At 36.0% G+C, this 13470-nt stretch overlaps 1 protein-coding gene across 1 annotated transcript in view; it reads right to left on the minus strand.

Annotated features, from left to right (window-relative positions):
- Positions 1 to 13470, minus strand: part of FAM19A5 (family with sequence similarity 19 member A5, C-C motif chemokine like) — a 211954-nt gene that overhangs the window by 155851 nt on the left and 42633 nt on the right. The gene's annotated exons all lie outside the window — the stretch shown is intronic.

The following is a 13470-nucleotide window of genomic DNA, read 5'->3' on the forward strand; positions in this document are numbered from 1 at the left end:
TGGGAATTCTTTCTTTTTTTCTTCCTTTTCTTTTTTCTTTGGCTTTTTTTTTTTTTTTTTTTTCATGTTTTGGCACAGCACAAAATGTTTTGGGGCCAAGGCTAGGCAGTACAATACTACAAACACTCAAGGATAACAAGATGTGAGTTTGAGCTGAAGTGAATTTTTACATAAATATTTATGAATTCATGCACATGCCCTACCATAGAAGCAAGAATTTTACTGTTCAAAAAAAATTTTTGAACAGTAAAAAGGAGAGCATCCAGTGATGTTTATCACTTTGCTTTTTCAGATTTGTTAGGTTTTATTGGATTTATTCGTTTACCGGTATGTCTACAATAAACATGTCCATGTTCGTAACAATACAACTGTATACTTCACAGACTTAAATCCAAACCCATCTGTCTTTAAATACATCCTCTAATGGACTGTAGGAACACTATAAATGAGTAAAAATGAAAGACTTAAAGTCATAATTATTTTTGGATGATAACTGAAAAACAATATACTGAACAATACACAAACCTAGCAACCTAAGGAAATTAAAACTAGGAAAGTAAAAGTGAAAACAGTTGGAACATTCATTTAAAATGATTTTGCCTTATGAAGCAATAGCAATACTGCAATAAAAAGTCAGAGGTGCTAGTAAACAGTTAGCCCAGTATTTGTATATAAAAGACTACCAATCAAAGGGTAACTGCTCCTAAGGTTATCCCATCATACACTTTAACATGATATTCCATCTACATACAATAACCAGTGTAAACTCACTTAAACTATTTGCAGCTGAACTTCATAAAAGAAAGATGAAGAGAATTGGAAGCAATTCAGAGAGCAGCTACTAAAAAGTAGGAGGGACTGAGTTTTGCCAAAGAATTAAAGAGAAGGACCAGACAATATAGCATCACAGAGACTAACACAAACAGCTTCGCCACTGATCTAATGTGCAACCTCAGGCATGTTTTCCTACTTTTTTTTTTTCTTTTTTTTTTTTTTTTTTTTTTTTTTTTTTTTTAAGGCAGTTTGATTATCTGTAAAGACGTAGCCAGGGAGTGAACTCAACTCTGAGCAAACATCAGAATCATCCCCAAAATGAAGTGATTCAATGACACTCTATGGTGTAGTATCCAAGTTAACAAACCATGTTGACAAATGCCCTACATATTTACACAGAGTCTGGCCTGAGCTGAACTACCACATGTTGTAATATAACTAAAAATAATATATTGGACATCACCAAAATAACAACTAAAATGGATTTGTCAATATATATGTAGGTGATCTTCATTTATCTGTACAAAGGAAGGGTTGCCAAACAAGCGTATATCCACATCAACAGACATCTTTGGGACAGGCCTGAAACATGGCCTCTGTTAGCTGTGTAGAAAATGACCCAAAGGGAGTATACGCTGAGATTAGCACCGTCTGTGCCTTCATTTATTTTTGATGCTACAGCATCCAGATGTAATAGCGAGCGAGACGTTGCAGTACAAGCATAAAGGCTCAGCCACTGCTGGTATTACCTAACTGGAAAAAAAGTTGTAAGAAAAAAAAAGGGAAAAAAAAAGAGCATACAAGCTATAACAAAAGGGAATCTACATCAGACTTCAAGGCTTGTAGGGCCAGGTAAATGTTTTAGTGACTGGCCAATGGTAAACTACCTGCTGCTATGCTTTTACCACTCCTCAAGCCAGGTAGTTTGAATTAATTTAACCATAGAGCAGAACAGCCTTAATAGCAAGTCAGTATTAAGATTCTCAAGGTTCTAACAGTCCCTTTCCATTTGTCTCAAAGTAATTGGTTATCACCCATTAATGACTATTTTCTCTCAGGTCCCCAAAATACAGTAAATGCAAGGAGTTCCTGTTGCCTTCCATGAGCTGGAGAACCTCTGGCCTTAATTCTACAAATATGGGTTTTGAAGCACAGTACTTATCTAATAAATCACACAGAAACAGCTCTGATGCTAATTATCACAAGTTGGATGGCTTGGAAAATACTAATAGACTGCATGCAAAGCCTGTGCATTACGGCAATTATGCTAATGTTCTGTGATCCATTTTTCTTACTTTTTTTTTTTTAATTGTAGAGACAGAACATAGTCCTGTGAACATTTGAAATTGATGGCGCTTATTATCAAACTGAACATTAGGAAATCTTATATCTAAGTTTTCTCTAACATTTCAGGCTGACAGTTGTTAAAGAGGAGAAAAAAAAAAAATTCTCTAGCAACAGGAACAGCTCTCAAAAAGATCCTGACACCCAATATATTTGGCTCTATAATTTTAGAAGATGCAGCCAGGATCATCTCCCAATACACATTCACTGAGGCAAACAGAGAGGTTCCAATGAGTCATGGTATAGTGTAGGCTAGCTTTCTTTCATTTATTTTATAAATTTCATGATCAGAAATTCATTTGCCACCTGCACAGCTTGCAGATGACATACACATTTACATCATCTGTAGTTACTGAGGTGTTACATATACCTATGTGTTCATCATCTGTACCTCTGAGCAGGAGCACAAACTCCTCCCAACTATATGAAACTCATTAAGTTGGTGATGCTTATGCACAATGCTATATATAAACATCATGTCTAAAAATTAACTCTCAGACATGGAAACACATAGAAGAGTGATGATCACATAACTGCAGGATTGACATACCACTGAAGCTGTTAATTATTGCTATTTTCACTCTCCATATCAGCATTTCAAGGCTGTCTGTTACAGTGCTTCCCAGTTTTCCAATCTGTGCAATTTTTCAAATTTGTCATTCTAAGGGCTCGCATTCATTTCAGACTTAAATTGGGCCACCGCTCAGCTGCAGTGCCAGTGCAAACAAGTCAGTCCTAAATTTCTTCCTACCCAAGGCAGCCTAATTCCAACAAATCTTCTGATAGAAATACTACAGGAAATGAGTACAGAAATCCTACAACCAAATGTGAGTACAGCACTTGTGTGGATGCAGGTGAATATACCCTAGCTATACCCAAGCTTGCCTTTCAAGCATGGCCTCATGTGCCCTCTTACACCACTTTTTATGGTTTTCAGATTCAAAAACATGCCTGTTCTGCTGGGCTAGTGCAGGATGTGGCCAGAGCTGCCTGCCCAGGGAGATCTGTTTGCAGGAGCATCCTCCACAGCCGAGCCAATGGGACTAAACCAGTATGGACACGGGCCTTAACACAAACCTCTCTCTAGTTGGACATGTTAAACTAACATGATAAGGGAATTGCTGTTGCTGTTGCTGTAAGCACTGCTGTGATTGGGGTGGTTCTGCCAGTTTTGCTGCAATGAACGGTAGCTTCCAAAAGCAGCCTGGTTACTACCTGCAAGCTGCTATATCTCATGAGGCTACAGCCACAGTCAGGCTCTTTTGTCTATCAAAGCACGTACTACCATGAAGGTTTGAATGCAAACCCCTTTTCTTCTTCAGGAGGCTGTGACACAGACAAATAGCCTTTTTAAAACAAGTAAGCAAGGGAATCTAGAAGCATTTTTTGTCAAATTGAATAATGCATTATAGAAAATTATTTTAAAATAACAAAAAGCCTTCAAACAAACCCAAGCTTATTAATCTTACACATCAATATGGTGTATGTTATATAGGTTTTTCTTTGAGTTATGGCAATATAAATGATTTGATCTACATCCTTGTAAAAAATCTCTGTCTCCTGGAGATTGTTTTCTCACTCCAGGGGAGCACTCTCTTTTTGGAAAGGCCAATCCTGCCTGCAAACCTGAGTTCTGTTTTTATGTGTTGCAGTGGCTATAGCCTCAAAATGATTTTTCACTGGGTTTTCTGAGAGGCTGCAAGAAAGGCCCTGTGCTGGTCACTGTAGGCTTTGACAGCTGGACCACTGCTGTGTTCACAGCCCTCATCGTTGGGGCAGAGAACACAGCAACTGCCTTTGCTCTCCTCCTTCTCTCCATCTGTGGTCTCCAGTAATGCCGCACAAACACGGCCAAACATTGACACCTTGACAAAAGTTGCAACATTCAGACAAAAAACTATCACAGGACCAATCATGCTTGTATGTTAGCTTTCTCCTACTAACATTTCATAGAATAGTGACTTTTACTATTTTGAAAGTAACACTCTCCTGCCTTTTAGCCAGAGCCTCCCTTCCATTTATTACAGTCAGAAAGGCAGAGACACAACTGTATTTCAGACTGAAGACTCCTAATTCGCAAATAAAAGAACTGCTGCAGCAAACTATAGCAACTTCTTGAAATCATTAATTAAAATTTGTCATATTTAGCCTGGGCTTGCTTTTATTTTTGTTGCAGTGAAGTGTCTATAAAAGCTGTTATCATCAAAAACACTTATGCTCTGTTAATACTAAATTCCTGGAATAATCACTATACATTAGTACTTTCAGGAACAACTAAACTTGAAGAATTGTCATGAAATTGTCAAAAACAGAGTAACCTAAGCACGTGTCTCATCAAAAGCTAATCATGAGCTCAAAGCTCCTCACATAGGCCAAAGTCTAACCATAAAACAAACTTCCATCTCAAGAAATTCATTGTCAAAACAGAGAGCAAAATACATGCCAGGGAACAAATCTTCCCCAGAATGAAAAATGTACAGTGTGTCTCCTCACAACTAACATGCTAAGTGTCACATAACAGAGCCACCAAACTCACAAATCCAACATTTGCATGCATATGTAGGGCATTAAGTATCATCAGAAAAGTTATATAGGTCAAAGTGAACAGATTTGCCAATACCAGAATGAAATCGTACATGAAACAGTGCAAGACAGCACATCCACTTAGTGGAAGAAGATTTTTTCCCAAAACATCTACTACATTTCTGATCACTTAACCTGCTTCTCAACAGAGACTTTTCAAGTATCTTCAGAAGATGAGCTTAGGAACTAAAACTCATAGCTCTGTCAAATACTAAACATCATGGACATCACAGAGACACATCATTATTTTTCTCACATCTTCTCCCCAGATTACTCCTCCATGTTCCACAGGTAATCATTATCTGTCTCTTTTCATCCCACAGAGCTAACTTTAACACCTCCAAATTTGCTAGCAGCCTCTGCTGTCTCACAGGTTTAAAAAAAAAAAAGAAAAAAGTTTCTTAAACTGCATATTAAATGAACAAAATGAAAGTGTATTGCTTGATTTTAGTCTTAAAGAAATATTGTGCATCTAGGAGCTCATTTATTTTTTCCAACATTGTTTGCTTACAAAACCCGCACACAAACATATATATATATATATGAAATTTTATATATATATGCATGTTTTTTACTTGTATATGCATATATACAGATAAAACGTCTTAACACTTCTCCCTAGAAAACTTGCTTTGCAAAATTAAGTATGTTCAAAGATTACCTTATTATGTCTAATCTCTAGAACACACAGTGGCTTAATAAGGCAAGAAGAGATAAATATCATAAAATACATGACTACACATAGTAAAAAAGCCTCATCTCCTTTAGCGCACTGGAGGATACTGTATTCTTAGACCATTCTTGATAAAGATTTTCCTCACATATTTTAAACCTCCATTGAAAGAGACTTAGATGCCCTACAAACACAAGAGATATCATATATTGCGAATTTTCTTCCATCTTACCCAAATTATCACTGCTGTAAATTATGTTAATTATTTTTGGTTTATTTGCTGTGAATATGGAAAAAAAAAAGAACTGATCATTGTTTATAACTACTTTCCATACTTTAGAAGACATATTGGTTGTCATATTATGAACAGATACACACCTCAACCTTGCTATTTAGCATTAACAAAGCTCCTTCTTTTGTCCTTATACTACTTGGTGCTGATGACTTTTTGTCTCCTCTGGACCTCATCCAAGTTATCCATTTGATTCTCTAAGCATAATGCCCAAAACCAGTCAAAATATTTGCATGACATCTCACTCCCTGAAGAGAGCTCAACACTTACCTCCCACGTGTTACAAGCAACATTATTGTCTGTATGTCACAGGGCTAGTTGTCCTTTCTATGCAAAAGAATCACACAATTCATTAATTTCAATTTGTCATCTTCTATAACACTAGGATATTTTTACACAGTTTTGTAGCCTACACATTGATTTCCCATTTTGTACATAAACATTTGATTTCTCATTTCTATGTTGTAATAGTCTGCATTTGTCTTTATTGAATTTCATCTAAGTGATTTCAAACCATTCCTCCAGTTATTCAAGATCATTTTGAATTTGACCCTAAGTTCTTAGCACTCTTCCCATCTTCATGTTATCCACAAAACTAATATTATAACATGAAGATATGTTTTTAACATTCACTAACTGCATCTAGTTATGCTAGTGGATCAAATGGAATATACAGTTCTTTCAACTTAATGAATTTTGAGGGCTGAGTTCATGGAACATACACAGTTTTTAAAATACAACACAAGTTATAATACATATTTTCAATATCTAATCAAATGTGTCTATATAGCAATCAAATATGTCTATATAGCAATGAGGAGGAAACTGATATTAAATACTTCATTAGGCAAATGACAAAAACAAAGGAGGATAATGTAAATTCAGAAAGCACAGACATAAGTTGGTGAAAATAAAAAACAGTTGTGACTTCCTATATATGGAAATAGACTGGTAAACAAAAATAGACTAATAATCCATGATAAAGAAAATAAAAGTTTTCACAAATTATATAAAAAAGTACTTAATTTTATATTTTCTTGAACATGATGGAATATGAACCAAAAGGAATTCCCGTTGTAAAAATCCATCAGCAATGAAAGGTCAAATCAACTGCTAAAGCAGATTTAAGAACTCCAAATTGGTTTCATCATTTCACGGTTTTACCATGAAAGCATTGGTTTTCAAGTAAATAATTTAATTTTTTTTAAAAGCTCTCTCCTGGCATATAAGAACTGCTAGGGAAAAGAAAAAATCTGTAAAAAAAAAATTTAGCTAGATAGGCTTTCCTTTTAAGAAAAAAAAATGGTAATTTTATACAATTCTGAGTTTCTTCCATAACTGTGCTGCTTCAGGTAGTAGACGGATAATGGAGGAGGGAGAAGAAGAGAATTTATGAGGGACAACTGTCAACATCTCACATATAATGTGTCACGTTTAAGGAAAGGATTGTTGATCCACAAAGGTCAGCAGGAAATGAAGAAAGCTTAACAGCTTCAGAAGGAAACAGTTGAACAAAAGGGTAAAGTAAGGGATTTTTGAATTGCTCAGGACCAGGAGAGAAAACAGATAAGGAAATCAAACACTGAAAGAATACATTTAAGAACTCCAAAATGTTTCTTCCACTATGAGCACAGTACACTTTAATAAACATCCCCCATCCTAAATCCTACTCAACACTTAAGATAAATCATAGCATCTTTAGTTTAAATTTCCCAAAACACCACTCAGATATGATTCATTTTGCTTTACTAGATCTTTGCAAGGTAAGTATAATTTGTGCCACTTTACAGATGGGTGATAGAGACACAGAGCATGACTTGTTCACAGTCTCACACAATGTATGTGGCAAACTAGGCAGGAGGAAACTATTCCAAATCCCACCCCTCCTCTTCATCTATAAAATCATCCTTCTTCTCCACTTTTCCAAATATTTCTTAAGATCAGTTTTATTAACAGTAACACACACAGCAGAAAATTTTGTTTTCACAATCTGCCCTCAACTGTGCCACTAGATATGCAAATAGAGCAATATAATCCACCTCTTTTGGAATAAAAGACCTGCTGAGAAAATTCGTTTCTAGGTGCACAACTGAAGCTTGGCAGGACTGATGATAGACGCACATACATCCTGCCAGTTGTACTAGGCATATGCCAAACGGATTCCAAATATCCTGGCTCATATTTCCTGCAAAACAGAAGTTAACTCAATCAACAGTAGAATTAATTCTTTGAGAACAGTTCACCCATGCTTGATCTTCAAGAGTCATCTTTTAGTCCTCCCTCTAATAGCAAATTGTTTTCCTGACTAACTTGAAGAAGAGAAGGGTGCAAAAGTCTCTATGTTAAGTATTTCAATATTGCAAAATATTGACTCTGCAACCACTGAATGAAACACACATAAAATTAACAATTCCAATTGAGAATTTAAAAATAAGACAGAAAAAATAAGACAGAAAAATTGTTCCACGCTGGGAACCATAAAGCGTTTAATACACAGAAATAGACCATTACAGAAAAAAAAATTAGTCTAAAGAAATAGTAGGTAAATGAACAAACAGCTTTACAGAAAACTCATGTCCTCCATTTGATGGATCATTGATTCTTAATACTTCTCCATAAATCAGCACTTACTAATATATGAGCAGTTAAGCCCCAACTATTGCCTTTTAGAAGCAGAACTTGGCATAACAGTCTGACATAGGCTTACACCTACACAACTGCACATTTGTTCTGCAGCACTGTGCAGCAAGCGAAAGCTGCCGCTTTCTGCAGCAAGAATGGATTAAGATAAGCTCACCTCCACCTCAGACCCATTTGGGGATGCTACTAAGGTTTTCTTGTCCTTCTGATTTTAAAATGTGCAGAGTCTAACTGCAAAACATCATTTCTATCTGTTTGCAGGCAGTGTGACAGAGTATTTCCAGCAGAATGTTTTACCACAATAATTTACTTCTGGGAATGCAAACTGAGAGAAGTGCTGCTATTGCCCAGAACTAATGCTAACTGAGGAAAGAATTTTCCTGTTCTGCAAATTTATGAGAATTCAGCATTATTCTCATCTTGAAAGAAAATTTCACAGCAAAAATACCTCTTTCCTACCAACAAGATGTAAAAACTCCATAAGCAATGAAAAATGGCAAAAAAACAGATCTGTATTTTGGTTTGAAGAACAATTTTAAGCTGTCACTTAGTGTATTAATCACATTTTTTTTTAAAGACTTCTTTGTGCTCTTCTACATTTTTTAAGATTGTATGTATTGTTCTTCTTGCTTTTTTTTTAGATACCATAAAAATGCAAGTCACACTAAAAGCCAACAGAATCTTTTTTTTTTTTTTTTTTCCTGAATCTAACAGGGTATTTTAGAAAACTATACTTAACTAAGACCATTATTTCAAGAGATCAAAAAATCACAAATTACCCCTTTGTCCCAAAACACCGACCCCAACTCATAATGCTTTTCTTTTCTTCAAGACACAATAGGGCTGAGAGAAGGGTTAGTCATCTCCTGATCTTTTAACTCTACTCTCCTTCTTGCCACCATGTAGGTACTGTAACTTTAGACAGAAAAATCAAAGTTTAATGCACTCTAAAGTGCATACAGCTCTGGCTGCTCCACAGGAGATGACACTGACCCATGTTCACTCTTCAGTTCATGGAAGGGCCATTCATTTCCTACTGCTGCCTATTGCCATCCTGCATTAGGGCAGTAAAACACTGCTATCATATCTATTTTTATCAATGATAAAAATAAAAAATAGAAAAATGTGGATCTTGCACAGAGTGGGGAGCTCATGGAGTGCTAAGAGGCAAGCACCTACAGCTTTTACCAGAGCTCTTTCCATTTCCACCCCTGACCAGCCCTGGGGCTATCGTGGGCTGGACCAACAACTATTTGCTCTATTGCATTTATAGTACAATGATTTTAATCAGACTAACCACAAATTCTTGGATCTCTACCTTCAGGGCATCCCCTTTACCCATATCAAGAATGTGTGTGCAACAAATTCCACTGTTTTGGAAAGCCAAAATAGTTTTCATCCCATTGACTTCAGCTAATGAAGTCATGGTTAATAAGAATAAGGGAAATATCATATGACAGGTTTATCAATATCATGAGACAGGTTTAAAAAACAAGGAAAGAGCTACAATACCACAAGTTCTCCCAAACTGTGAATCTCAGTTGCTAGAAGCTGGTGATATTTCCAATAAATAAATAAATACATAAATATAAGTAACAGAAGTTATGAACATAGAAATACAAATGAATAAAATAAATAAAATGCTGTTTACAAAAACTGTAGAAAGCAACAGATACCAGAGTGAGTCTGTCTCAATTTCTTGTTTGAAAGAACAGGTACATTCATATGAAAGAGGTTACCTGAAAAAAGCAAAGATTTCCTGTTCAGTCAAAGAGATATTAAAAATTTTATATCTAAATTAGTGTCTTCACTAAACCACTCAGGGCTAAGTTCAAACGCCATGTAGTTAAGATGTCTTATTTCTAGAGCTGTAATGATGCAGTAATTTATTTCTTAGAGTAAGGATTTCTGTAGGAAGTGTCCTGACATCTTTGTCCTGACATCTTCATGAGACAAAATGAGCTTCTGGGTTAAACTTTTAATTCAGGATAGCATGAGTGCTTTTTGGTCCTTACCTCTGCAAGCTCATTAGGAGATTAAAATAGAATAAGAAAGGTTCTAACTGCTTCTATGGATAGATTTATATTTAATTACAGTTGGGATTTCCTACAAAATCTGATATCACAAATACAAATTGTTTGATACTCAGTTGTTTCAGAATTTTTTAGTCTTTGTCGTATAAGTTTGCCAGGCAGGAGATGACTTTAAATCATGGTAGTGTTTTTCACCCTTTCACACAGTTGTAAGTAACCATATAAAGTGGCAAGTGATGGATAATTGGTTTCAGTGTCTTCCAAGTCCAAAAAACAACCCTCATTAGTTTTAAGAGAGGAGGCCGTTTAGATCCAGATTATATCAGCATATGCCTCCCTAAATATACAAAAGACATAAGCTTCCTGTAATTCATAGGCAAAGAGCTACTGATGATCGGTTAAACAAGTTTAGAAAATTCCAAGACAACATCTGTGGAGTTAAATTCATCCTTCAGTGAGATTCAGGTGGTGGTCTGTGTCATCATACCTATTATATATAAACTTACCGTGAAAACTGTAGGAAAATGAGGTGGTACTTGTGTTTCTATATTATCATGTCACGGATATACACCCAAAGTGTTCTCACCATAACTTGAGAGGGGTTGAAGTGATACGACTTCCTGCAGTATAAATTGTTTGCACACCTATTTAATTTTTTGTTTCTCTTTTTTCTTTTCTTTTTTTTTTTTTTTTTACCTTGATTGAAGCTCTGAATATATTATTTTGATTGTAAAGCTGTCTGTTTGTCCACAATTAGCAATAACAGGAATTTTATTTATGGACTTTGATGGGATCAAGTGTTCCATTACAAAGTCGTTCTTAAAAGGGCTTAATATGACAACTTTATGTACACACACAGACATGGACACACACACGCACACTAAGAACATCTCTCGTATGAAGAGAGGCTGAGCGAGCTGGGCCTGTTTTCTCTGGAGAAGAGACGGCTCAGAGGGGATATGATTAATATGTATAAGTTCAGGAAGGGAGAATGCAGGGAGGAAGGGGACAGGCTGTTCTCACTGGTGGCCAGCGATAGGACGAGGGGTAATGGCCACAAGCTGAAACACAAGAAGTTCCGTCTCCAGGTGAGGAGCAACTTCTTTACTGTTAGGGTGACAGAGCAGTGGAACAGGCTGCCCAGGGAGGTTGTGGAGTCTCCTTCTCTGGAGGTCTTCAAAACCCGCCTGGATGCCACCCTGTGCCACATGCTCTAGGTGTGCCTGCTTGAGCAGGAAGGTTGGACTAGATGATCTGTAGAGGTCCCTTCCAACCTTAAATATTCTGAAATATTCTGAAATATTCTGAAACACTGTCAGAGTTTTCCCACATATGGAATTCCAGTCTGAACATTTTTTTTTCATTTTAAAATGAAAGTTAACCAACAGAAACTACTTCCCCACAGCAAGCAGGTTTTTCCAGGCGGCTGGAGACTGTTGTAGAAGACAGCAGTTAGTGTCAGGGATAGGAGCTGCACTGTGCCAACACTGTGCGCAATTTCAGCATTTTTACCTCATTGTGTTGCTTGTTTTCACACTTCTAAAGGTGTCTTTCTACGCCAGCTACTTTCATAATAAAAGCCTGACTGTGATCCAAACATTGAGGCAATTTCTTCATGAATTGCTCACAGTGGGCATAGCTTGACATTTGATGTATTTTAGAGGTTGCACAAAAATCAAGAGAATACATTTCAGGACTTAGCTGCCTCTTTCATTTCCTCTGTGTGACAGAAGACGACAAGTGAGGAAAATATGGGCAAAAAGGATTCCAAAACAAATGCTCTCAAACAAATGTTGAAGTTAGAAAAACAAATACTCTCGAAATTCCCAGACTCTAAATTTCAGAAGTTCAAATAACACAAAGCTGGAAATCTGCCCTTTGTCCTTAATGCTTAATGTATTTGACCTTATAGTTTTGCAATAGTGAGAGAAAGCAAGAGTAAAGAGAAAAAATTGCAGCTTTTTACTCCACAGAACTGGGTGCATTCCTTGCCATACAGGGAGGTAGGTCCTCATGTGGATTTAAAACATTACAAAAAGATAGCTGCCAGAGGTACACACTGACAAACAGGAAAAACACATTAGGCAGCAGATCATTATTGAAAAGATGCAGCCCCAAAATACTTGATTCACACTTTTTAGAAAGGCTGATGCATAATTTCAGTCTAAAATCACAAGAAATATGAAAGTCTGAAATCAGAATGTGTGCCAGGTATTACGCCAAAGTCAAAGAGTTTTGCAGTTTATCACATTAAAAACAAAATATGCTCTTCTCTTTATCAAAAAACCTGATTTAACCTTGTCATTGTAATGTTTTTATGATGCCTTTGTTCAGCAGTCCACCTGTGATTCTTCTAATGCTGTGACTACCAGAGTATTCCATCACAGAATGCTTTACAAATTTGCCTTTAAAATGCAATATATAACACAGGAATAAGTGTCAAATTCTCAGTTAGAAAAGAAAGGTATACAAAACAAAAATGAAGTGGGAGATCTGATGGATGGTCTGGCTAGAATTTAATGAATCATAAAATTCAAAAAAGGATTGTAACAAAAGCAGTTAGCCAGTAAAATTTCTGTGGTTACTCAGTTTTAGAAATCACCAAGACTTAGTGGCCCATGAATAATGAACATACTTCTTTATCAATACATTTTATGCAAAGTTCAAAGTTTCAGAGTAGTACAATAAAAAAAAAAAAAAAAAAAAAGCTTAAGGGAAAACTGCGCTTATTTAAATACAAGTCATGTGTATAAGCAAGGCAAACAAGCCAAAAGTTATGCTATAATAATTAAAACTGGGTTGGACTTAAATTCTAATTTCAATTTAGAAAAAAAATACATTTTTAATGCATGTGAATTAGAGCAAAGACATTTTTCCTGATCTCTAGTTGTGACACTGGAAATGGAGATAAGAAGCTAAGTGTTTTATCTTTGACAAAAGTATGGCCCTGCAGTTTACAGACAGTAATCTCACCAATAACTCTCACGGAAATTTTGTTCTACAAAGAAATTATCTTCATTGCATTGCTAAGCATATAACAAGAAAAGTTAACTTACACGACTTTAGTTGAAATTTGTGTGGTGTAGGATGCACAGATACCAAATAAATTTTCATTATCGTGATATTGATAT

Source organism: Nothoprocta perdicaria, unplaced genomic scaffold (assembly GCF_003342845.1).
Source record: "Nothoprocta perdicaria isolate Ctin4 unplaced genomic scaffold, notPer1 scaffold_300, whole genome shotgun sequence".
Lineage (NCBI taxonomy): Eukaryota > Metazoa > Chordata > Aves > Tinamiformes > Tinamidae > Nothoprocta > Nothoprocta perdicaria.